We start from the raw sequence: 26,047 nt of genomic DNA on the forward strand, positions 1-26,047 counted from the left end.
GACACCTTACCATTACCACATGGTTGGGTCCAGACTTTACATAATTTATTTGGAACGGATTCTGATAATAACAACTATCATGACAGTATGATTATGTTTCCGAATATGATGAGAAAAACTGTAATGAAGAGCTTCAGGATGCCAGTGGGCATGACAATTGGCCTGATACAGAGAAATTAGTCTTTTTCACTGTCATGATGCTGTCAAGGTTAGCTGAAGTATAAGACCTATAATCCCTGGAAATGAGAAAAAATATATTGATCTAAGTTTTATAACCATGCTACCAAAATAAAATGATGAGGCAGCGCAGTGGCAAATAATAAAGAAAAAAACGCACTTACCTGCTTTTCCCGCTGCCGCTCTGTCTGCCGGACGCCTCAGTGCTTCTTTCTTCCAGAAGACCTTTGGCCAGCGCAGGCTCCTAGACTCTCCACCCAATCCAGACCCCGCACTCAATCTGTGAGAGCAGCACATGGATTGGTCTGAACAGCCTGGTTAGGCGCTCACGAAGGGACTGGGAGCCTGTGCCATTTCTCCACCCAGCTGAACAATACAGCTGGGTGAAGAAATTCCAAGTGTGCATGTCTGTTTGGACGGCCTAAGAGAGCCGGTCAAACTGATATGTGCACTTACAAGTACCCTCCAGTCCTCCCGCCAGTCTCTGGCTAGTGTCGAGAGGATTGCCTGGCCCTGCCCTAGACTCGGCAGCATCAGCTGCCAGTGAAAAAGAAAACGATAATACAATTGTTTTATTATTGTTTTATTTTTCATTCTCAGCGGGACAACGTTCCGCCGCCATTGCGGAGGAGCCGCTGTTTCTTGCCAGGTTCCCACTGAGCCACTGTTACATCTAGCAAAGCACTTACTGACACCATTTTGGGCACCTGGGCTAAACCCTGTTCAGGGCCGCCTGTTATTAGACAGGCTGCTCGTCGCCATCACCCTGCGCCTAGCGACTCTGCCTTCCTAACATGCCCTCCCTGTCTGGTAGTTAAAGCGTACGCAGCAGGATCCATCTGAATCATTCTCCACCACTTGGCATGTCCGTGAGAATAGAGACTTTTGGCTCAACTATTTTAACCTCCATGAGCCTGACTCTAAATTCGGTCCATGCCTGCTGTTTTCTTGACCATTATTCCCATGCCTTTGGGATATGGTAGCTCAAATTTTATGTTTATCAGATGTTCTGAATGACCTTTGGGCATCTATCATGCAGGCTATTTATGATGGCTGCAATGCTGCAATATTTGTGATACGCTCAGGACTGGACACAACTGATTGCCTAGGATATGCCATGGGCACCAGTGTAGCTCTCCTCCAACGTGCCTTTGAGGTTTACAGGTTTCTCCAGGGACATTCAGGCTTTTATAATATACATGCCAATTGACGGATCTCTCCTTTTTGGGGATAAAGCAGACTCCGCCTTGGAACACATTCCACAAGCCTGTCTACTCCCACAGGCAATTCTACCAACAATTTTAACCTCTTTGTGGCTACGGTAGAAGTTTCCCTGTCTGTCAAAGCCATACCCCTCTTCCAGTAGACCAGACTTCCCAGCTCTATTGTGGCAGTGGTTCCCAGAAACCATGAAGCTAGTAGCAATAGTGTGTGTGTCAGTCCCTCACCCCACCCTCTGCAGTAATCTCAAAACTTCTCCAGTGTGTCTTTAGTGGCAAGCGGCCACCCTGTTAAAGGCAGGTTCTGGTATTACCTCAAGCGGTAGCAAGCCATTAAGGTGGACAAGTGGGTCCTGGGAATTGTCCTCGAGGGCTATGGCGTTCCCTTCATTTATACCCCACCGCACCTTCCAATGCTTTTAGGGCGGCTTATGGAGGACCATTGGTTTGTCTTGTGGCAGGAAGTAGTGGCCTTTTTGACCAAAGGGGCCATAGAGAGGGTTCTGGCCTCAGAAGTAAGAACTGGATGTTACTCCTGCTACTTACTTGTGCCAAAGAAAGGTGGAGGTCTTCATGGCATTTTAGATTTTTGTCCTCTCAATGCCTTCTTGCTGTGGGACAAATTCAAGATGCTCGTACTAGCCCAGGTCCTGTCTGTCCTGGACCCTGGAGACTGGATGGTGGAGTTGGACCTGCAGGACTGTTATTTTCACATCACTGTCCTGCAAGCCCTCGGGCATTACCTGCAGCACACAGTGGGCCAGGAGCATTTTCAAATCTCATTGCTCCCCTTTGACCTCACCGGTGCCCCTCAGGTGTTCACAAAAGGGTTGGCAGTGATCACAGCACATTTAAGGAGAGAGGGGGTACCTGTCTTTCCCTATTTCAATGACTGGCTGTTTAAGGTGGGCCCGCCCCAGGCAGTCGTCTGCCACCTCAGGAGAACAGCAAACTCCTAACATCGTTGGGGTTCACAATAAACTGGCTCCTTCACAGACACTCCTCTTCATCAGAGCCATTCTGGATACGGTATAGTTTTGTGTCTTTCCCTCAAAACGAGGAGTCCAGGCCATTCAGGCTATCAATCAATCAGTCATTTGTAAAGCGCACTACATACCCGCGAGGGTCTCAAGTCGCGGGGGCGCTACTGATCGAACAGCCAGGTCTTGAGCATCCTCCTGAAGGTCAGCAGGTCTTGGGTCTGTCGTAGGCTCAGTGGGAGGGTGTTCCATGTCTTGGCGGCGAGGTGGGAGAAGGATCTCCCGCCGGTGGTTGTTCTTCGGATGCGCGGGACGGTGGCGAGTGAGAGGTCGGCGGAGCGTAGCTGGTGGTTGGGGATGTAGAAGGTGAGTCGTCTGTTGAGGTAGTTTGGACCGGTCTTGTGGAGTGCCTTGTGTGTGTGGGTGAGGAGCTTGAAGGATATCCCCTTGCTGATGGTGAGCCAGTGCAGGTCCCTCAGGTGGGGGGTGATGTGGCCGTGGCGTGGCACGTCGAGGATCAGTCATGCCGAGGCATTTTGGATGCGTTGTAGTCTTTTGATGAGCTTGGTCGGGACTCCCGCGTAGAGGGCGTTTCCGTAGTCGAGTCTGCTGCTGACGAGGGCCTGGGTGACTGTCTTTCTTGTATCTGGCGGGATCCATCTGTAGATCTTGCAGAGCATGTGGAGGGTGTTGAAGCAGGAGGAGGAGACGGCGTTGACCTGCTTGGTCATTGAGAGCATTGAGTCGAGGATGATTCCCAGGTTCCGTGCTTGGTCGATGGGTGTCGGGGCTGCTCCCAGTGCCGTCGGCCAGCAAGAGTCGTCCCAGGCTGAAGGGTTGGGGCCAAGGATGAGGACCTTTGTCTTGTCCGAGTTCAGCTTCAGACAGCTGGTCTTCATCCAGTTGGCGACGGCCTTCATTCCTTCGTGGAGGTTGGCTTTGGCGGTGATGGGGTCCTTGGTGAGGGAGAGGATCAGTTGAGTGTCGTCTGCGTAGGAGATTATGTTGAGGTTGTGCTGTCGGGTGACGTGTGCGAGCGGGGCCATGTAAATGTTGAACAATGTCGGGCTGAGGGAGGATCCCTGGGGTACGCCGCAGATGATCTCGGAGGCTTCGGACCGGAATGGGGGGAGGCGGTCGCTCTGGGTTCTGCCGGAGAGGAAGGAGGTGGTGCATTCCAGAACCTTGCCTCGGATCCCTGCGGCGTGGAGGCGTGCGCGTAGTGTGCGGTGGCAGACGGTGTCGAAGGCGGCGGAGAGGTCTAGGAGGATGATTGCTGCGGTCTCGCCGTTGTCCAGCAGGGTCCTGATGTTGTCAGTGACGGCGGTGAGGGTGGACTCGGTGCTGTAGTTGCTGCGGAACCCTGACTGGCAAGGGTCCAGGATTCTGTTTTCTTCAAGGTATCGGATTAGCTGTCTGTTGACGATTTTCTCGATGACCTTGGCCGGGAAGGGGAGCAGAGAGCTGGGCCGGAAGTTCTTGAGGTCTCTTGGGTCAGCCTTTGGTTTTTTCAGTAGGACGTTGATCATGGCGTGTTTCCAGCTCTCTGGGAAGGCCGCGGTCTCGAGGGAGAGATTGATGACGTTGCGCAGGTGGGGTGCGATGGAGCTGCTTGCTTTGTTGAAGATGTGGTGCGGGAAGGGATCTGACGGAGAGCCGGAGTGGATTGTGCTCATGGTGTTGATGGTGTCATCGATGCTCACGCTGGCCCAGGCTAGCAGGGGGTCGTGGTCGATGGTTTGCGGAGGGTCTGTTGTGTTGCTGTCTGTTGGGTCTGTCTGGGTGTTGAAGCTGTCGTGGATGTCTGCTATCTTGTGGTGGAAGAAGGTGGCGAGAGAGTCGCACAGGGCTTGTGACGGTGGGATGTCGTTGGTGTTGGAGCTGGGATTGGAGAGTTCCTTCACGATGTTGAAGAGCTCCTTGCTATTGTGTGCGTTGTTGTCGAGGCGGTCTTCAAACAAGCTTCTCTTGGCGGCCTTGATGAGGTGGTGGTGGTCACGGATGGCGTCCTTGTGTGCTGCGCGGTTGTCCGGAGTTTGTTCGCTGTGCCATTTCTTCTCTAGTTTCCGGCAGGCTTGCTTGGAGGCTAGGAGTTCTGGGGTGAACCAGCTGGCCCTCTTGCTGGTGTCTCTGTGGGGGGGTTTCTTCAGCGGAGCGAGGGTGTTGGCACAGTCTTTGATCCAGCATCTGAGGCTATGGGCAGCGTCGTCGGTGTTGGAGGGTTCGGTGGGTGGGCTGAGAGCGAGGTTTGCATGTAGTTGGTCTTCGGTGATTTTGCTCCAGCAGCGGCGGGGGATCTGTTGGGTGCGGTGGTGTGTGGTGGGTTTCTGGAAGGTGAAGTGGATGCAGCGGTGGTCGTTCCAGAGAAGTTCGGTGGTGTGGCTGACGGAGACGTGCGGGCTTGAGGAGAAGACTGGGTCGAGCGTTGTGACGAGTTGCTTTAGTCCGAGGTTGTCGAGGTTATCGATCAGGGTTGTGGAGTTGTTGTCGTTGTTGTTGTTCTCAAGGTGGAAGTTCAGGTCTCCGAGGAGGATGTAGTCGGTGGAGGTCAGGGCGTGAGTGCTGATGAAGTCGGCGATGGAGTCGCTGAACTGGGGGCAGGGTCCGGGGGGTTGGTAGACGAGGGTGCCTCTGATGGTGGAGTTGGGGTCTGTGTGGATCTGGAAGTGCATGTGTTCGGCGGTGCTAAGCGCGTCGTCGGTGCTAGTCGAGACCCTGATGCTGTTCTTGTGGACGATGGCGATTCCTCCTCCGACTCTGTTGGTGTGGTCTCTGCGGGTGATCTTGTAGCCGTCTGGGATGGCTATGGCGATGTCGGGTGCGGAGGAGTCGTACAACCAGGTCTCTGTCAGGAAGGCGACCTCCAGGGATGTTGTGTCGAGCAAGTCTCAGAGCTCGACTGCGTGTTTGCGTTGAGCGGGTGTTCAGTAGTATGCATCGCAGGTGGGTGCGGTTTTTCTTGGCGGGTGGTTCGTCGGTTCTGAGGCTGGTGTAGCTGCAGTTCCGGCAGGTGAAGGGACCGTGTGTGCGTTTCGGGGCGGCCTTGAAGCAGGTGTGGGTCCGTCCAGGGTTGAGGGCGTGGAGTGTGCTTGCATCGTAGCGGCGGCGGTCGTCGTGGAGGGAGCGGGGCCAGGGGTTCTGGCGCTGTGCGCGGTCCAGGTGCAGACGGGCTTGCCTTTGGAGCGCCAGCGCGCGGACGCGCAGCAGCCGGCATATATGGGGAGGTGGAAGGGAGGAGCAGCTGGGAGGCGGGGGCAGCGAATGGGCAGTGGGCAGTCAGGGGGGCAGGTCCGCAGGGGACACAGTGGCGGGGCGGTGAGGGACAACAGAGGGAACAGAAGGAAAAGGGCACAAAAACGAGGGAAAAACGAGTGGAATAGAATGCAAAAAGGGCACAGAAATAGGGCAAAGGGCACAAAAATCAATGGAAAACAAGTGGCACAGAAGGCAAAAAGGGCACGAAAATGAGGGGGAAACGAGTGGCACAGAGGGCAAAGGGCACAAAATCAATGAAAAACGAGTGGCACAGAAGGCAAAAAGGGCGCAGAAATACAGGGGCAGCTAGGAATCAGAAGGCAAAACCGGGCAGAGAGGCACGGGGCCGCTAGGGGAACAGAAGGGAAAACCGTGCAGAGGGACATGGGGGCAGCGAGGGGTACAGAAGGAAAGAAAATGGGCAAGGACAACATACAGGCAGCGGGGGAAGGCAGGGCATAGTCCTTTTGTTTCTGCCTGTGTCCTGTTTCACAGTGTGGGTGACTCTGAGGCTGCTGGGATTGTAGCCCTCCTGCTAGTGTTACATGCAGGCTCTGCAGTGGGACCTGAAATTCCTTTGGTTACTACATCAAAGAAATCTGTCAGATTGCTTTCGGTTTTTGTAGGAGAATGCAAAGAACTACAGTGGTGGCTCCTGAACTTTGAATTGGTCTGTGGCAGGCCCCTCTCCTTACCACACCCAGAGTTGACGATGGTCACAGATGCATCACTACTATGCTGGTGAGGCCATCTGGGAGAGGTAGTGATCATAAAACTCTGGTCTTCCAAGGAGACTCGACTCGACATCAGCTTGCTGGAGTTAAGGGCGATTTGCTTGGTGCTGAAGGCCTTCCTGCCCACCATCAAAGAAGAGGTGGTGCAGACAACACTATATCATGTGGTACTGCAACAAGCAGGTTGGAGTGGGATCCTGGCCTGGTAATCCACCTAGTGGGATATTTAAATATCAGGGTGAACAAGCTAAGCCACAGGCACCTAAAGGATCACAATTGGCAGTTATACCCGGTGGTGGAGCAAGCAGTCTTCCAGCAACGGTGAGAACCCTTGGTTGACCTTTATGCCATCGCCATTGCCAACGTCAGCACTTCTGCACGCTGTAGTTTTCAAAGCAGCTCTCTCTCGGAGACACCTTCCATCTAGAGCAGAGGTCTTCAAACTTTTGTAGGTTGAGCCCCCCCAACTGAATTCTTTTAGATGCTGGGCCCCCCACCACCTAACAAAAATTTCAGGAATCTAGTACACTACACAATCGACCGCCACGCGCATATCATGGGCCTTATCCGGCAAATAATGTTCAACACAATAAGAGTGTTTAGTAAACTGCAGGTTTGTGAGTGGGTGTGGTGAAATGACAGAGGCTTATTACACAGCTCAAAACACAATTTTCCAAGATAAAATGTGCGCAAATTGTTTTTATTAGGATGCTTTGTTTTACACATGACATAGATTAATAATAACACCACCAACATAAATGTGACAGGTGTGCCTGAGACGGTCAATCTGTGGATGGAGTTTTGCTACTGACATCCTCAGGTTGTGCTCCACATCCAGTCTTGAACGGTACTTAGTCTTTAATACCGCAAGTGCTGAGAAGCCAATCCCACATAAATAGGACGAGCTGAAAGGCAAGAGAGTTTTGATAGCAGTTTCTCTCAAAGCTGAATAGTCTGCAGACATTTTCAGCCAAAACAGTGACTGTAAGGAAGACAGTGTTATCAGATTTTTTGAGCACTCCCTAGCTCAGAGCTGGTACACGAGAAATAATTCTTCTCTAGAAATCATTAACAAACGTTTTAGGCAGCATTATAATGGGATAATTGCCCACCAACCAGTTATGGATCCGAAAACAAAGGTGAAAGTCCACAGAGAGGGTGCAGAACGAACACCTAATTGAGAATTTCTTAGTGGTACGATAAGTTGCTTGCCTGAAGCAGTGGGGGTTTAGTACACATCGAGCTTATGTTTAAAAAAAAAATAGAACTGATAATAAATTAATGATGTTGCCTATTTTACTTCAGAGCAATGTTGTCTGACAGACTTTGTGGTGGCAGGGACATGTTAAGGATTTTGGGTGCCCTGGGCCAAAACTATTTTGGGGGCCCCTGTTCAGAACAACTTTGAGATTAAATGATTCACTTTCAGCACTGCCATATCCTCTTTAGCCAGGCTACTAACGGTGCACGGGGACCATGGTCGAAATTCTAAAAGTGTTTACATCTAATATTCAGAGATAGTGATGTGTGTTTCCACTGTTGGATCTAAAATAACTTTTTTATGGTTGTTGCATGAAACAAACACATTTCTCTGCAAATAGTAATAGACTCTCTCACATCAATCACATTAAAAAGAAATGAAACAAAACGGTATTTACAACAATCTGTTTAGGAATTATGCCAGGCCATCAAGGCAAAAACAGAGCTGCCTCTATCAAGGGGCCCCCAAAAAGGCTGGATTGCAGTGCATGTAAATGTGTCCTTTTGTAATTTAGGACGAAAACCTAACTTCAGGTGGGGGCTAACACTCCCAGCCAGGGATGACCTAGCACTGATCCCACATAGTGCAAGTCTTTTTTGGTGCCCCCTCCCCTATTTCCTCCTTCTCTATGAATTCCCTCACTACCACTCACCGACAACGCACCTCATCTCTCTATAGCACCTTTCTGGCAAATATTACATTTTTTTATAGCACTACTCATTGTTTACTCACACTCAGTTCTTTGATCTGCATGGTACACGTTCTTTGTAGCCGGCACATTAACCCTCTGCGCTGTGTGGGTGGCAGGAGTGCTCATGTGAGTGCACGGTGAGCCATGCGACAGTTTGCGAGTAGGGTAAGAGGAGTGACTGCAGGGTGAGTGAGGTGACCATATGAATTTGGGTGCAGATGTAAGTGCAGAGTGGGACAAATGAATGTATGGCTAGTGATGGGCTTATTTGAGTGAGATTCCAGATTGAGCAGTGAGGGGGACAGGTGAGTGAAGTGTCACATGAGTGCAGGTTGAGTAGTGTGCTCGTATGACTGCAGGGTGAGGTACAGGGTGAACAGCGCAAGTGAGTGCAGAGTGATCACTTTTTCTTACCTGGGGCTACTTTTTGATGGGGCACTTAAATTTAGATCCCTAGTGGAGGATCGATGCACAAAATTAAGCTCTACAAATGGGGCCATATCAAATTATGGCCGAAGGTTGGGCCGATGGTCCCCAGAACAAGTGATGAACCTTTATGGTTCGATTGGCTGGGCCAAAGCTACGTATGGCTCCGAAGTCTGGGGTTATGTCAACGTAGAGCAACTGCAACTGGTGGAAAACAAATTTATGCGTAGGATCCTGAGGGTCCCCCAGAGTTCCCCAGCTGTAATTGCTCACAAGGAATTAGGGAGACCTTTTCTAGAAGATGAACTTAAGATAAGACCCATCATAGCCTGGTTAAAAATATGGGCTAACCCTGAGGCAGATTTTACAAGACAAATCTTGAGGGATTGCCTGACAAGGGATAAAGGATTACAAATTCATTGCTTAAATTATGTGAAGACCACCCTGGAGGGCATTGATCAGAGGGATCTCTTCACCGATCCCAGTTCTCTTCTATTGTCTGATAAACGGAAAATTAAAACTCTATTGGCTGCTCAACTCGCCGAAATAAGAACAAAACGGGAGTTGTTAAAGCACACTGTACTCACCTATAGCTATATTAAGAACACAGAGGGCATGGAGCCATATCTCTATGTAATGTATAATGCCCAGCATAGGTTTTTAATGACCCATTTTAGGCTCAATCTTCTACCTCATATACTGGCAGAGCCGCCAGGTTTTACACAGTCGATTGAGCAGAGGGTGCCTGCAGCTGCGACAACTTGTCTCCGCAGGACACCCTTAATTTTGTACTTCTGTGTCCTCTTTTTAAGTACCCTAGGCGTAAGTTCCTGGTTGAGATTTTAAAAAAAGAGAAGTTTCGTCAAGCCAAAATGGCTTTATTGTTCTTGCAAAGAGCTCATGACCCATGGTCACTGTGTTGCATTATGAATTTTATTAAGACTGCTGTAAAGCTAAGAAACACTAGAGGGGTGGGTGCTTGAAGGGCCCGTGTTGAGCATTGTGTTAATTGTTTTTATATTTTAATTAATGAAATGCTGGAATTCATAGTAATGTAATTCTTTTTTTTTAAATTGTTGATATGTGTACTGTTATGATGTTTTTAACTATCGAATAAAGAATTACTGAACTGAACTGAACTGAGTGCAGAGTGATCCGTGTGCTCATGTGACCGCAGGGTAAGTGGAGGGAGATTGGTGTGAGTTCAGGGCGAGTGGCATAAGTGCAGTGTGGTCACTGTGAGTGCAGGGTAAGTGGATGAATGGTGTGAGTGCATGGTGATCAGTGTAAGTGCATTGTGAACGCTGTAAGTGCAGGGTGAGGGTGAAAGTGAAGGGCACGAATGAGGAGTGAGTTGTCTGAATTCAGGGTGCATTCCCAGACACTTGAAGTAACTCAGCAGGTTATTGACGGCAGCGTAGGGTTTCAGATATGTTAAACTAGTGATATATGATCAGGGTGGAGAAAATAAATGTGCTGATCTTGCAACAAACTTCCAGTCTTGTGATTAGGGTTGCCAGCTCATTATTTTGATGTCCCAGGTGGTACAAAAATAAGCAGTCACCTAAAGCTGTATTGTCAGCACTTGTCTGTGCATACTTCGAACAGCACATTTAAATAGAAAGCACTTTTAATTGTGTTCTAGGGCTACCTGAATTATCCATGACTGATAATAAAAGGGAACAAAGACAGAAAAGTCACATTACAAAGGAATACATACTTCTTTATTTATAAGCATATTTAAAGTCAAGACAAGTAATTTGCAGGCTGTTTAAACAACACATGGTGGGCTGGCATTTTTCTTTTGGCATCTTGAAGCCCTTTTTGCCCTGTGGGGCATTGTGCGCCTGCCTGTGTAATTTTAAAAGAAACTTTGTCTCCTTTCTGCTATGAGCTAACCCTCCCAGGACGGGGTTAAATTCATAGAGCTGAAATGCTTCAGCTGCAGTGGGAGGCAGGATGTCTCCTCTGCTAAAACTGTAAGAAAGTAACAGTCATTTCAGCTGCAGTGGGAGGCAAGGTGTCTCCTCTGCTATGAAATTGAATGGGAAGGAACAGGACTGTCTGGTCGTTTGCTTCATTTGCTTTAGATTTTAGCAGAGGAGATTTCCTGGCTTCCACTGCAGCTGAAGCATTTCAGCTCTACGAATTAACCCCCTCCTGGGACGATTACAAACAACTTTTAGCTCTTGACATGACAAAGCAAGGGCCCCATCTAATTCCCCTCCCTCCCCCTCCAACCCTCTGTTGCCGGAGTTCTCCCAAGAAACATTTCCATTTGAAATGGGGGAAGACTTGCGAGGGAGGCAGGACAGTAAAAAAACAACAAAGGTAAGATTTCATGGTGGAGTGCACGCCCCCCCTGAGATGGTGTCGCGCCCCACAGATTGAAGAACTCTGCTCCAGAGTGAAGCTCAGGATATTGTATGCCTTCCCACTACTACCTCATCTGCCGGAGGTGTCAAGATCAGGAACAACCAGGCCCAAGTCATCCTAGTGAGAGTGTGGTACTCAGACCCCCTGGGCAGGAGCATCTGTCATCCGATCAAGCTACTGCTTCTATAGGGTTTTGTATAACTGCAGGAGGTAAGGGGGTTTACCAGCATCTCCATGCTTGGAGATTGAGCAGCGACAGTTGACCTCCCTTGAGTAGCATCCCAAAATCCTTGATGTCATCTTGGCAACGAGGCATATCTCCACTAAGTCAGCATTTCCTCCACTTTGGCCCTTTTTTAAGATAAGTTGTCTGGAGTTATATATTGTTTGTTCTGTTCCTAGCCCGGTAAGCACTTGCCTTGGGCATTGTAAAGGGCTACTTATCTGCTCTTTCAGCCTTTTCGCGGTTGCAGCATCAACACTCGATATTCAAATCACCAGTTGTGACACGGATTTTGAAAGGTTTGCAGCATTTGTTTCCACCAAAACAGTCTGTGAAGCCCTCATGAGACTTGAACTTAGTTATCACATTGTTGATGTGCACCCCATTTGAGCCACTGCACAGTTGTTTTTTGAGACTTCTGACAGCAAAGGCAGTCTTTCTCATCAACATAACTTCAGCCAGTCGTGTGAGTTAACTTTAGTCTCATTGTGTAAATCCACCATGCACCACCTTCTTCCCTGATAAGTTGGTTTTGAGGACCCAAGCTTCCTTTCTACCGGAAATGGTTACTCCTTTCCATGTTGGTCAGGCCATCACCTTCCTGGCATTCATTGCTCCTTCTCAGCCCTCAAAGGAGAAAGAGCCTCTATATCAATCATGACAAAGAACACGGAGGGGACTTCAAGGTCTTTGTAGGGTTTTCTAGAGCAAAGAAGGGGAGAGCAGTGCAAAAATGGACATTCTCCCAGTAGATTGTTCACTGCAGAAAGATCTTCTGCACACTGGTGACAAAACAGCCCCTTGAAGGCTTATGGGGGTCATCCTACCAGGGCCAAAGCTGCTACCACTGACTAGCATGGAGTGTGCCTGTCTTGGACAATTGTCAGGCAGCCACATAGGCTTTGATACACACCTTCACAAAGCACTACTGCCTCGGCAGTCAGGTCTGTTGGGAGGGACATTTTACCCACCTGTTCCTGCAGAACATTTCGGCCTGTGCCGGTTTCAGACCCACCACCTTGAAGCGTAGCCACACAGTGGCACCAAGTGGTGCACATACCTGCTCTGAAAGTTTACGGATCCAGTCTGACGCCTGAGGATTATTCACAAGGTGAGGAATCTGCAGTGAGATACATTTTCAACCAGAAACATAATTACCGAAAGTAACTCGTTCTTTTAAGCCCTTTGGGGTCTAAATTATTTACTGGGAGAACCCTTCCCTGGTGTGGTAAATTGTGTAGTTGTAAATCTTGCCTACTATAGACCAGTTTTTCTGACCGAACTCCCTTTTTTCAACCAGTTTACCTGAATTCTCCAACCCCTGTCAGGTAAATTTTAAGTTTTGATGTATGTTACTGGCCCAGTGTGTTTTTAATTTGTGATCATTTAAAGATAGTCTTGCAAGGCACCATAAGTCTGTATTGAAAATTAAATACAGTAAACTTCAAAACGAAGTGCCTCTTGCACATAGCCCTGAAGCGATCACAAACCCTGCGATTTTCAAAATCACAGGGTTTGCAAGCGCAAAAGGATTTTCCTTACGTACAAAAGTATTTTTACAAGTTGTAAAATTATTTCTGACCTGGAAAAGGGCTTTAGCGATCCTGTCCTAATTGCAAATAGGAGGGGGTATGAAAGGGGCTCCCCCTTTTATTTATGAGTTAGAGGAAGGTATCAAGCCATTGGCCATATACAAACACCTCAGAAGTCGCAGTATTTGCTTTACAAAGGGGAAGGAGTCCCCTTTGAATCCCTCCCCTTGGTGAATCTTCAAAACATTTTTGGGAAGAGTTGCCTGTGGTCACATGAACACTGCCAACTGTCAGTGAAACTTTTTAAAAACACAAATTGTTTTTTTAAACACAGCCCCTTTTGTTTAAGGAAAATGGGCTGCATTTAAAAACGTTTCCTATATTTAAACCCAAACATGGCAGTCTGCTGTTTCTTGCAGGCCACCGTCCCTACCTAGAGTGTGGCCAATCGCAAATTGCGGTCTGCCGAATGAATATTCATTAGGCCAGTCATTCTACAACCACATGCAATTTGGTATTTTGTGAGCCATCCAATTTGTACATAAGTTGGTTCAGAAATGCTTTGCAGACAGTCTGGACAATTTGTAACCACTTTCCTGCTCGAAGAGAAATCTACTCCGGGATATTCTTCATCATCCCAGCTCTAATAAAGAATTCCTGGTTTTGCTGTGTTTTGGCACTCACATGCTGTGAAATGCACTCTACTTTAGCAAAGTTGTTGTCCATAGAAACTCAAGTAGCATAGGAACTGAGCACAGTGACCTTTTCTGTGGTAGTTGCCACATCAAAGGGCTTGTACCTGCCAACATTTCTGCTGGGGACATTATACTGCCACATTTTGCATAGTTGGTTGGTCAAAAAAGGTGGCTAAAGGAGAGTTATTACAAAAGGCTGTGGAGATCTCTGCATATATGTGAAAAGTCTAAGGCACATATGATAATTTTGCCTATTGGTAGCAACTATGTCAGAGGATTGGTGCGGTTTCTACAAGATTTGCAATTTCGACGTTTATAAAAACGTCTGGGTGTTTCTAAGCATGAATGTTGTTCAGGGGTTTTCAAAGTGGCTATGAACTATCATGTCTTAGAGAGCTCTAACTTTTCTATAGGTGGTGGAAACACGTGTGCCAATAATTGATCTAAAAGCTGTGTTGGATTTAAGAATATTCCAGGGTTTGTTCAAAAGCGATCTCGAAGTATGTGACTTCGTACAAAAATGAGTGATGACCCCTTACTTGGTTGTTTTTGGTGTTTATTTCTTTTTTAGTGTTAAATAAATTATCTATCTTTTTGTTTTGCTTTCAAGGGTGCTTCATTCTGTACCTTACTAGGATAAGCTCCCTGTTTAAATTTAGTGAATACATTCCGTTTTCTGCTCCATTTTAGGCCAGGAGTATAACTAACACTGTTGCCAGCTGTCTTTTTTCATTGCAATCTCGTGGTCACATGATTCTGTTTTAGCTCTAGAAAAAAATTCTAGATACTCCTTTGCCATGCCACTGATCTTTGTGTGTGGAGGTTTTTGTAACCTTCTAATGAACTATTCAACTTCAATGATCATGAAATCATCAATATATCTGATCCATAAAACTATATGGGAGTGAACTTCATCCTATACAGACCACTCTCCCCTCCCACCAGCCCATAAAAAGAGTTGTAAGGCTGAAGGTGAAATAGGTGCTCATACACGTCATGGAGATTTGGCAGTAGTAAGTGCTACCAAACTCAACAATGTTTTGTTCCAGACAGTATCTCATGTGTTTTAACGTGTTAGCACAGTCAAGCAGTTCGATAGATCTGCTACTAAGGAAGTGGGTGCATGTATCTGTCCCCTGGTCATGTTAATGCTCGTATAAAGAGAATTAGCGCCAACTGTAATCATGACTCACTTTAATTTCGAGTGGGTATCTTGTATCTCCGTAAGAAAATCTGATGTGTCTTTACAATAGGATTGTAACAAGAGTACAGGGGATGCCTTAAAGAAATGTAAATAAATGGCCATGTTTTCAAGTAATCACTCGTTGGAGGAAAGTGTATGTCTGCCTGGTGGATTGGTGGTGTGCTACTGAATTTTTGTCAGAAAACAGAGTGGGGACTCATGGTTTGTCAATTCTTAGAAAGCCATATTTGTAAAAGTCAATGAGCTCTCGTCTGCATTACAAAAGAGGGACTGTTACATTCTTGATCATTTGGTATGTCCAAAAGGCCTTTTGTGCATTATCATCGACCCTCAATAGAAGCATTTATGCACATTGGGATATTATACAGTCCCCTATGGTGTGAGCGTTTTTTGATAAAGAGACTATACACTCATCCTTCTCTGCACTTGCATATCGATAAGGGCATCCTCAAACAACATGTCAATCTGCCCACCTAGGCACCGTAATAACTGTTACATGGATCAGTCACTTAGCCAAATGTTTTTCTAGGTATTACTGCGGTTCATAATCACATCTCTGATTAGAATCTCCCATCCAGTGAACAGATTTTCTGATCGATAATTAAGGAATGTGATAGTAAATTTTTTCTTTTTATTTAACTAGAAGGCTTACATACAACCTGGGAATGCTACAAATAGAAATGTATTCATGTCTGTCCCTTGTACTCGCCAATGATATAGGTGACTCACATACATACAATGTATGGAATTGTGAACGTTTTTTATTTATTTATTTTGTATTTATTTTTTTAAATATTTTTATTGACTGCAAAAAGGCACATTCACAGACAGAGCTCTGCACCTACAACCCGGGGGCCGGCTACAGTGTCACAATTGTTAACCCAACAGCACCGGCTATCCCACATCCCGGAGGCCGGGCATCGTCGTATGCCGCTGGCTCAGCTCCTACAGTATTCAAATTCGCTATCCCTTGGAAGCCTTGTCTTTGGAGCGACCCCCTGTCCGTAGCAAGGTCTGAGCATGTTTTACCCGTATCTTGTTGTTCACAGTTCCGTACCTTTAACAATAAACTCTAAACCCCCTTACCCCGCCCTGAGATCCCACCAGGCCCTCCCAACCCACCCACCTAGTCTAAACAGTTGAGGTCACCTGTCGGCCGCCACCGTTTCAGCAGTTTGCACTCTTTGCCCATCCGCATCCCGGCACACTGTAGCGTACCTCAAACTCTTCACCGCCTCTAATCTGGTCCCTTCAGTGCGGTTATTATGCCTCCACCCCGCTAGCCCCCTCCCCAGGGGCCTCTCTCTCAGCTGCCTCCAAGCCGGAACACCCCGGGGGGCTTTCCGCTTCCTTATCCCGTCTGCCAATATAGTCTGCGTACAATCCCCAAAAGTTTTTGGGCCGGCTGCGCGGCGGCAGCAGCTCACTGAACCTCTCTGTCTGAGTACAACAATAGAGTACATCGCGTTGCCACTGCGCCACTGTGGGCAAGGGGCCCCGCATCCAGCACATCGCAACTCGCCGTTTCGCCACTAGCATCCCCATATCTACCAAACGTCGCGCCGCCCTTGGCACCACCCTGGAGTGTCCCAACAGTGCCACAGCCGGATCTGGAGTCAACTCCACCTCTGCCACTTCCGCTATCTGCCGATAGACCGCCTCCCAGTAGCTGCGTATACCCGGGCAGCGCCACGCCAGGTGCATGAAGTCTGCCGTTGGGTGCTTGCATCTTTCACACGCTGGCTCTTCTCGTAGGCCATATCGATGCAGTCGCTCCGGAGTATAATAAAACCTGTTTAGATATTTGAAATGGACCAGCCGATGTCTACCATGCACCATGCAGGGAGATGCGTCGTATCCCCGTGCAGCATGGAGATGCAGAATGCAGAATTTCCAAATCTCTCTGCCAAGCCAGTCTGGCCTTAGCAAACTCCTGCGACCTTTGCGACTGCGCCGTGCGATATAATTTAGAGATCAACTTATGGGGACTTTCATTCTTAATTATGAAGGACAACTCCGGAACCTCCGCTGGTTCCGCCATGTCGTCCCCTAGCAACTGTCTCCAGGCATGCCTGATTCTATGGTATTGGAAACGTTGCAACTGCGTGCCACCCCCTTCCGATGCTGCCACTTCCTCCCACGTCTTGACCACGCCGTTCACGAACATGTCTCCCATGGTGCGCACCCCCAGCGCTCTAAGCGACCGCACCACACCCTCTTCCGTGCAGGGGGACAGCCACACCGCCCAGGCAATTGGCATTGCCGGTGAGTAAAGCTGCGCCCCCGACGTGTGTTGTAGTATATTGTTCCACTCATGTCTGGTTGAGTTCAAAGAATCTAAGAACCCCGTTCGGCGGTCCGGAGGCTCAAAAATGACAGCGGGGAGTGGGAGCGGTGCTGCGAACAAAGTCTCCAATTTGAGGTACGGTACGGCCCCGTCTCCATGCATCCAGCTGTGTGCCTGAGCCCCCTGCGCCACTCTGTAGTACAGTTCCATATCCGGCGCTCCCAGGCCACCCAGATGGTAGGGCAGCGTCAGGACCCTCCAGCTGATTCGTGCCTGCTTGCCCGCCCACGCCAACCTCAGCAATGACGCCTTCATCCGAGCAAAGTAGGCGCGCGACAGCACCATGGGGATGTTTACAAACAAGAACAGAAACCTAGGGAGCACCACCATCTTCATGATGGATATGCGTCCCAGAAGCGAGAGAGGCAGCTTGATCCAAGTCTCCACATCATCTTCGAGTTTACTGATGGCCCTGCCGTAATTTTCAGACAGCACTACCTCCGGGTCCATATGGAGCTGGATCCCCAGGTAGCGGACCGCGTCATCCGACCACTGCAGCGGGTATTCCATGTCAAAGGGGGCCGTGACTGGCGTCAACGGGAACACTATAGACTTGTTCCAGGTAACCTTCAGCCCCGAGAGTGCCCCAAATTGGATCACCTCCCTCAGCACAGGGGCCAGGTTATTTTCTGGGTCCCTGACGTATAGCAAAGTATCATCCGCGTATGTGGAGACCATTATCTTATAAGTTGGAAAATTGATTCCCCTTAAACTATGATATTCACGCAGAGCGCACGCCAATGGCTCCGCCACTAATGCATACAAAAGAGGCGACAGGGGGCAGCCCTGTCTCGTCCCTCTCGAGATGGGTATCGCATCCGTGACTCGATCTCCCAGCCGTAGTCTCGCGGTGGGGCCGCTATACAGCACCCCGATCAGTTGCAGAAAGACCGGGCCCAGCCCCATTCTTGTCAGGACCTGCTGCATGAATGGCCACTCTACCGAGTCAAAAGCCTTTTCCATGTCAAGAAAGACAGCTAATGCACGCGTATCGGGGCGCACATGCTGCATGACCCCGAACACTGTCTGCAAATTGGACGTGAGGTTCCTGCCCGGCACGAACCCCGCCTGTTCAGGGGCGACAAGTTCCTGGGTGAGCAGGGCCAGGCGCGTGGCCAAAACTTTAGCGTATAATTTAGCGTCTACGTCCAGCAGCGATAACGGCCTATATGAACTGCATTCCTCCGGCGGCTTACCCGGTTTTGGAATCGCAACCAGGAGCGCCTCCCGCATGGATGGCGGCATGTGCCCTTTAACGCACATGTCATCGAACTGTGTCGATATGTGTGGGAGGAGCTGATCAATAAAGGCTCGGTAGAACGCAACAGTGAGGCCGTCCACTCCCGGGGCGCTTTGCGCTTTCATGCCTGCTAGGGCTTCTAGGATTTCATCCCTCTCAATCGGCAGGGCCAGAAATTCCCTGTGCTCGTTCATAAGAAACAGCAGCTTAATATAGTCCAGGTAGTACCCTATGCCATCCTCCATACCAGTCTGCTGCGAAGCATACAGCTTGGTGTAGTACGACTGAAAGCACGCAACTATGTCTTCCTCTTCCGTTAAGAGCAAACCTTCCTCTGATCTGACCTGGGTGACGACGGATCTACGTCTACGGGCTTTGAGCAAATTCGCTAATACCGATCCCGGTCTGTCACCCTCCCCGTACACCCTGGCAGTAGCGTACTTCCCCAAATGCAGCACCTCTGCATCAGCGGTCTCGTGAAATTCCGCCAGTAGTGTCTTCATCTCCTCAGGAATGCCTTCTCCATTTGATTCGCGCTGTCTAGCCTCCAGGACCTCTAGTTTGCGCTCCAGCGTCGTAAGCCGCTGCCTAATGTCTCGCAGCACCCCCGAGTGTTTGGCCATCGCCACTCCTCGGATATAGACCTTAAAGGTCTCCCAGATAATCTGGAAGCTGTCCACGGAGCCTAAATTGGTGTCGAAGAATTGTTCGATCGCCTCCGCCAGCTCCTCCTTAAAGAGGGGGTCTAGCAGCGAGTATGGGGGGAATCGCCAAAGAAATGGCGGGGCATCTTTCTGGGCGCAGCCAAGGACATCAACACCGGTAAGTGGTCAGAAAGTGTGCGCGGGAGCACCGTGCAATCTCGCACCTGCGAAAGGAGGGACGATAACACTAGTCAATAATCTATCCGCGTGTGCAAGCTGTGGTATGCCGAGTAGTGTGTGAAGCCCCCCTGTTCCGGGTTACGAGATCTCCACACATCCTCCAGATCTAAGCAAAGCATTTCTCGCATGATCGCCTTTGCTGCCGCCGACTGCGCCCGCAGCGGTCCATCCGATCTATCCATCTCAGGATTCAGAACAACATTAAAGTCACCTCCCCAGAGCACATTCCGCGCGCCGTGGTCCCCAATCGTGCCTGCCAACGCTGTGTAGAATTCAGGGCAATCAAAGTTCGGCCCATAACAGTTAACCAGCAGTACATCCAGACCTCGGCCCTGAAAGCGCGTGAGCACAAATCTGCCAGCGCCGTCGGTAGCTATTAACTGCGTTCTATATTCCGCCCGAGGGCTGACCCAAGTCAGTACCCCTCTAGAGTGCGTCGTGAACCCCGCCGCATGCGCGTCGCGTAACTCCCTGGAGCGTAGCATGGGACTATTATTAGGAAGATGCGTCTCTTGAAGGAAAGCTATATCTATCTTATGTCTCTTAAGGTAATGCATAACTTTACGGACCTTACGGTGATCATTCAGGCCCCTGACATTCCAGGTCAGAATTCTGAGAATGCCAAGGCGCTCAGACATAACTGTACCGGTCGTGGTCAGCATTGTTGCCGGGGCGCCAATCGCCCGCTGCTCTGTATCACAGGTAGCAGGCGCGCACAAATATACAGCTCAGTGCATACCGACAGTTAAACCTCAAACCCCTGCAACTGAATCCCCCCCCCCCCCCACCCACAGCAGACCCACCCCAACATGGGCACCCAAAACCTCCCGCCTCCCTACCCCCAACGTGTTAACCAACTGAAAGCTGTGGAACGCACTCGCGGGCGGAGGTTGCTCAGCACTCACACCCTAGTGTGGAAGCGCCTAGTCACTAACGGCAACCGCCCGGCCCGGCGAGCCTCTATCTGCCCCTTCCTCCACCTATCATCAATAGTCGGCCGCATCCCCGCGGCTATTCTCGAGTCCTAAGGGCTCAGGAGCTCCCGCCAACACTAAACAAACGAGAGAAAATATCTTTAACCCCCTCAGGTAGTGGGCGCCGCATTCGGGCCCGGTTAGATAAACCCCCGCTGTGTGCACTCGCCAGTGGTCGCGCCACCGGTGGGAGGGCATGTTCAAGGCCCCACTCTTTCCGCTATCAGCTGACCCCATCGCCGCCCACCACACCCCCCCTCCGATCCCAGCCCCACTCTACTTATCAGTCACTGAAGTCTAAACAGTCTTGCCTGCCCTACGGGGTCAGTCCTGCTCGTCCAGTCCGCCCTCCCTTGTACCTTCCTGAAGCTGCGTCACGGGGCTCCTTCGCTGCTCTTTAGTCCAGTCCTTCAGCGCTTTCTGCAGTGCTTTGGGGTCTTGGAAAATATGTGACTTGCCCTGTCTGTTGACCCGCAGCTTGGCCGGGTACAGCATCGCATAGTCCACACCCAACTCCCGGAGCTGTTTTTTGGCTGGGGCGAACTGACGCCTAGCTTCCTGCACTCTGGCTGTGAAGTCCGGGAAGAGTGATATAGTCAACCCTTCGTATGTCAGGTTTTTCTTTTCACGGGCCACCCTCAGCGCAGCGTCCCTGTCTCTGTAGTTCAACAATTTTGCGATAATCGGTCTGGGCGGCGCTCCCGGTGGAGGCCTGGGGCCCAATGCTCTGTGCGCCCTCTCCACCACGAACATCCCCGAAAACACCTCCTTTCCCAGCAGCTCAACCAGCAGCGTTTCCACGAAGCACTCCACGCGGCCCGTCGCGGTCGACTCCGGAAGGCCGGTAATGCGCAAGTTGCAGCGACGTGAACGGGCCTCTAAGTCCTCCGTTTTATCTTGCAACACCTGCATCTGGCGCTAAAGCTTCTTTTGGTCCACGTCCAGCGTCGACTGCGCACCCTCCACCTCAGAGATACGTCTGTCAGACTGATCCAGGCGTTCCGCATGCTTGTCTAAACGCTCACCCATACGATCCATCCTGTACGATAGTGCGTCGATCTTGGCTCCGAGGGAGGTTATGCCGCTCTGCAACCCTTTCTCCACCGACAGCAAGAGCCCCCGAATGTCCTGCTCTTCCTCCGGGGGGGCAGATGTGCCCCCCGACGCCCCCTCCAGCGGCATCTGAACTTTGGGGCGCCACTGCTCGAAGGTCAGCTTGGGCTGGGATTTATCGGACTTACCCATCTCGCTTCTCAGCGCTTCTTAGCGCGGTACCGACCCCCAGAGTGCGACCAGCCCACGCACCCGTACTCTCCTCCGTGCAGCTGGGCCGGGTTCTGTAGTCTCCACTCGTTTACACCGCGCAGCGGGCGCCCACTCAGCCTGCACCCCGTCTGCCACCTCCTCCAGTCACATGGGGGCCCCGTCGTACCTTCACAGCTCCCCTTTCCGCTCTGCTCCGCTGGGCACTGCGCCAGGCTGCAGCCACACTCCAATCGAGTCCAATGTTCCAGCGCCAGGCCCGATTCGGGAAACGCACCCACACCTAGATCTGCTCGCCGCTGTTTTCTGCAGCCAGCAGGGACCTCAGCCGGGCTACCGTCCCACCAGCAACAGGCTCTCACCTCGTGCGGCCTCTTCACTGTCGCCGCAGTGCGGTCCCACCAGCCTCCGCGCCAATGCTGCAGTGCCAGCCAAGTCTGAGTCTGCGGCCAAGGAGCGTCTGCTGCTCGCCTCCAGCGTGCCCCAGGCAGCCCGTCTACGGCTCCCGCTGCATCAGCTTCCGTACGTGCCTTTACCGCTCCGCTAGGGCCACGCACCGACCCGTCGGGGTCTCCGCGCACCAGACGCTGTGGAGTAACTTCAGGAGCTCCCAGGCGGGTCCCCGCACGGCCGCTCGGCAGCGAGCCTCTTTGTCCCCTGTCTCGCGTTGGTGTTCTCCTCCGGGGCGCCCGCCTCAGGGCCGTGTCGTCCGACGCCGCAAGCGCCGGCGAGAATCCTCAGGCCGGCCCTCAGCACCCACGGCCAGCCGCACGCACACCTACGCACAGCCGCCGACTTCCGCACTCAAGGCCGGGGATCTCCGGCCCAGCCCGCTCTCTGTGTCGTCAGCCCCCGCCGCCACTCCACGGCTCGCACGGGCTCAGGATTTCACCAGTCGGCAGCGTTGCCAGTTAGGCGTCTCCGCTGCTGGCGTGCGCTTCCCTGTTAGGTGGTGGAGGTAGGATTTTTCCAGGATCGGTTGAATGGCTCGCCGGAGCTCCGAGCTCAAGCAGCCATCTTCGCTGCGAGCTAAGCTCCGCCCCCCAATTGTGAACGTTTTAATTGACCATAAATGGTAAACATTTCGATCAAATGTCCTACGTATCGCGAAAGACTGTCTTCTATAGTTATGTGTGTAACACTAATTGGTTTGACAGGGAATAGGGCACTTTACTTGAAAGAGTCCTGTGTAGCCAAAATGCATAATTTCTAGCACCACTATAAAACTTGGTGTGTACTGTAGTAGAGTGCTATTTCATCATTTTTGTTCTCAAAGTTCCTGACAGGTCCTGCCTCTGGCATCACCTGCTGGGCACACTGTGAGGCGTCCTATTTTGTGTGGGTATATATTTATATCACTGAAAAAGCCAAAGGTTACAGGAACGTTATAGTTGAAGTGGTGAAGAAGGGCGTGGCCTCCAAAGTCCTCAGCAATCCTGCTATGTGGGACTTACTGGAGTTGTTGGCCCCCAAGAACCCTCCGCATGCTAGGGGACTTCAACCCCCAACCAGTAGTTCTACAGGAAGTGCATTTGCACAGTCGTGGTGAAAGGGGCTGGGCTTCCGGGACTTGCCAGCCAGCTTTTAAAACAAATATATATATTTGTGTTATTAGGGAAGGGGGGGTCGCGTGGCAAATTTCAAAAGTGACTGTCACTCTGAGACACTTTCCACTTAGCCTTTAATGCAGGACTTCTTTGCGCCTTTCTGCTAATACAACACCTGCCTCTGGTTTTCAAGAAGGACAGGACCGACTGGGCTCAATTCATCATAGTGGCTCTGGATTAAGCATAGAGAGTATGGTATCCCGAACTCCTGAGCATGAGCATCCGTCCTCCGATCAGGCTGCCCCTTCAGGAGGATCTTCTGTCACAGCAGCATGGCAGGGTCCTGCTCCCAAATCTGATGCCAGGAGATCGAGCAGCAACAGTTAACTAATATAGAAGAAATAAATCACAAGGGCTAATCAAAATAAAATTATTGGTCCCTTCATTTTGAGTAAGTACATCAAAAATTTGGCAACTAGATTCTTTGTTAGTCTGTATAGTTTAAGGAGCCCCATTCTAGTTTGTAGATAAGGGCCCAACCCCCCTTTTTTCATTTAACATTCTAAAAGTGGCATTTTCAGAATTGTGACTTAAAATTTGATTTACCAGTTGAAGAGGGTTTTAAATTAAAATTAATTTGGGTGTACACCGCATATCTCCATGTGCTCCTGTTAGATATAGGGTCTCTAGTTGGCAATGGCTGGCCACTGTCCAAGTAGGGACCCTTCTTCCTAAGTCAGAGTAAGCGGGCTACACCCTTTGATAACCTCTGCTCAACCCTGTGGTAAAGTAGCACGAGCAGTTAGGCTTATCTCAGAGGCAGTGTGTGAAGCATTTATGACCATACACAGTAACACAGTGAAGGACACTACAAATGGACACCACACAAGTAGTTATAAAAAATAAGTATTTATATATAGACTTAACACAAGACCAATAACAGTAAAAATCCACAATACTAGGAAAATAGGTTACTCTTAAAAAGCTGCAAAAATAGTTCAAAGTGTGCAAAGAGGAGTTCAGTTCAAGGCAGTGGTCTCTGCGACCCTTTTACTCACAAACTACCTGGATTCTGTAGCAAAGCAACCAAAATGTTGCTAAGCAATTGTAGCCATGATTTTCCTCACGCATGACCAGCAATGCGTTGAATCCTTGCCGCAAGGGAGGATGTTGCGCTGATCTGTGTGCAGGAGAAAGCGACAAACTTCTCCACGCTAAGTCAGCGATGCGTTGAAATCCTTGCCGCGAAGGGAGGATGATGCGCTGAGCCTGTTGCGTGTGCGATCTTGTTGCGATGAAAAGAAATGGCGTCCCGCGAGGGAGCGACGATCCCGATGCGATGAAAATGGCGAACGCTCGGTGTCCGCGCTGCGATGTCGTGAAGCGATGAATTCGATGCGATGATCTTTGGTTAGCGAGCACTTGGAGGCCCGCAAACATGCGATGCGATAATCTTCGGGTTAGCGAGCATTTGGTAGCCCGCAGACGTGTGATGCGATGATCTCCAGTAGCCAGCACTCAGCGGCAGCAGCGCAATGATTTTCCGTACGCTCTTCAGCTGCGACGGCTCGCTAATGGGCGTCAGCGACGATTTTCAGCACTCTCTTCTCCACAGTAGAACTAGAGGTCCTGGAACTCAAAGGAGCCTCACCTGCTGATAGAAATCCTCGCTGGGAGGAAACAGGAGGCTGGTGGTGGAGTCTGGGGCCTGGACCACATCCTTCCTCTCCGGCAGAACCCAGAGCGTCCGCCTCCCACCCTTCCGCTCCAAAACCACCGAGATCATCTGCGGCGTCCCACAGGGATCCTCCCTCAGCCCAATATCTACATGGCACTTCTCGCCCACGTCGCACGACAACATAACCTCAACATCATCTCCTACGCCGACGACACCCAGCTGATCATATCCCTCACCGAAGACCCCCACACCGCCAAAGCCTACCTCCACACAGGAATGAAGGCCGTAGCTGACTGGATGAAGGACAGCAGACTGAAGCTGAATTCGGACAAGACGGAGGTCCTCATTCTCGGACCCACCCCATCAGCCTGGGACGACTCTTGGTGGCCCACATCGCTAGGCACAGCCCCAGCGTTAGTCTAAGGAAGAGATAAGCCTTACAACTGTCAAAAACGACTTTACAAGCGTTTCACTGGCAGGACATGTAAAATTTAGGCATACATGCCCTACTTTTTAAATACAATACTCCCTACTCTATGAGCCTTTAGGATCTACTTAGGGGTGACCTATATGTATCAAATAGGAAGGGTTAGACCTGGTAAAAGATTTATTTTGCCAGGTCAAATTGGTAGTTTAAAAATGCACTAAAGACTGCAGTAGCAGGCATGAGGCATGTTTTAAAAGGCTACTTTAGTGAGTGACGCAATGAGCCCTGCAGGCCCTCTAGTAGCATTTAATTTGCAGGCCCTGGGTACATGTAGTACCATTTACAAAGGACCTACGAGTAAATTAAATGTGCCATATTGGGTATAAGCCAGGCACTTTAGAACTGGTTAGCAGTTGTAAAGTGCACAAAGTCCTAATGCCAACAAAACTGGATTCTGCAGATCAGGAGGAGTGAATGCAACATGTTTGTAAGAATACCATGCTTAGGATGTCATGTCTAACATATGTCATCCTGGAAGTTAGCATCCCTCAGCTAATACTGTATGGGCCTGCACTAACTACTGCGGTGGATGATACTATATTGGATGTAATTGTGTCGGAGACAGTCTCAAATAATAAACCCCAACATAAGAGTATGACAGCTCTAATACATAATAATTGTGCAGCTCCCTGTGTATCAACCGCACCGTTGGAAATATCGATTTTAATAGAGGATACAGATTCAGCTATACCCTCAGCAAGCTAAAGCAAACAGTTATCGAAGGAAAAAACCAAAGTATCCATTAAGCAATCACAGTTATTACCTAAAAAACAGTGTGTGGGTCAAAACGCTACCCTAAGTAATGATTGTTTCCTTAATCTGGATTTACTTTTAAAAAAGTTACATGAGAAGA

At 49.9% G+C, this 26,047-nt stretch overlaps 1 protein-coding gene across 5 annotated transcripts in view; it reads left to right on the forward strand.

Annotated features, from left to right (window-relative positions):
- Positions 1 to 26,047, forward strand: part of LOC146869905 (vesicle-fusing ATPase-like) — a 1,998,451-nt gene that overhangs the window by 1,961,882 nt on the left and 10,522 nt on the right. The gene's annotated exons all lie outside the window — the stretch shown is intronic.

Source organism: Triturus cristatus, chromosome 1_1 (assembly GCF_964204655.1).
Source record: "Triturus cristatus chromosome 1_1, aTriCri1.1, whole genome shotgun sequence".
NCBI lineage: Eukaryota > Metazoa > Chordata > Amphibia > Caudata > Salamandridae > Triturus > Triturus cristatus.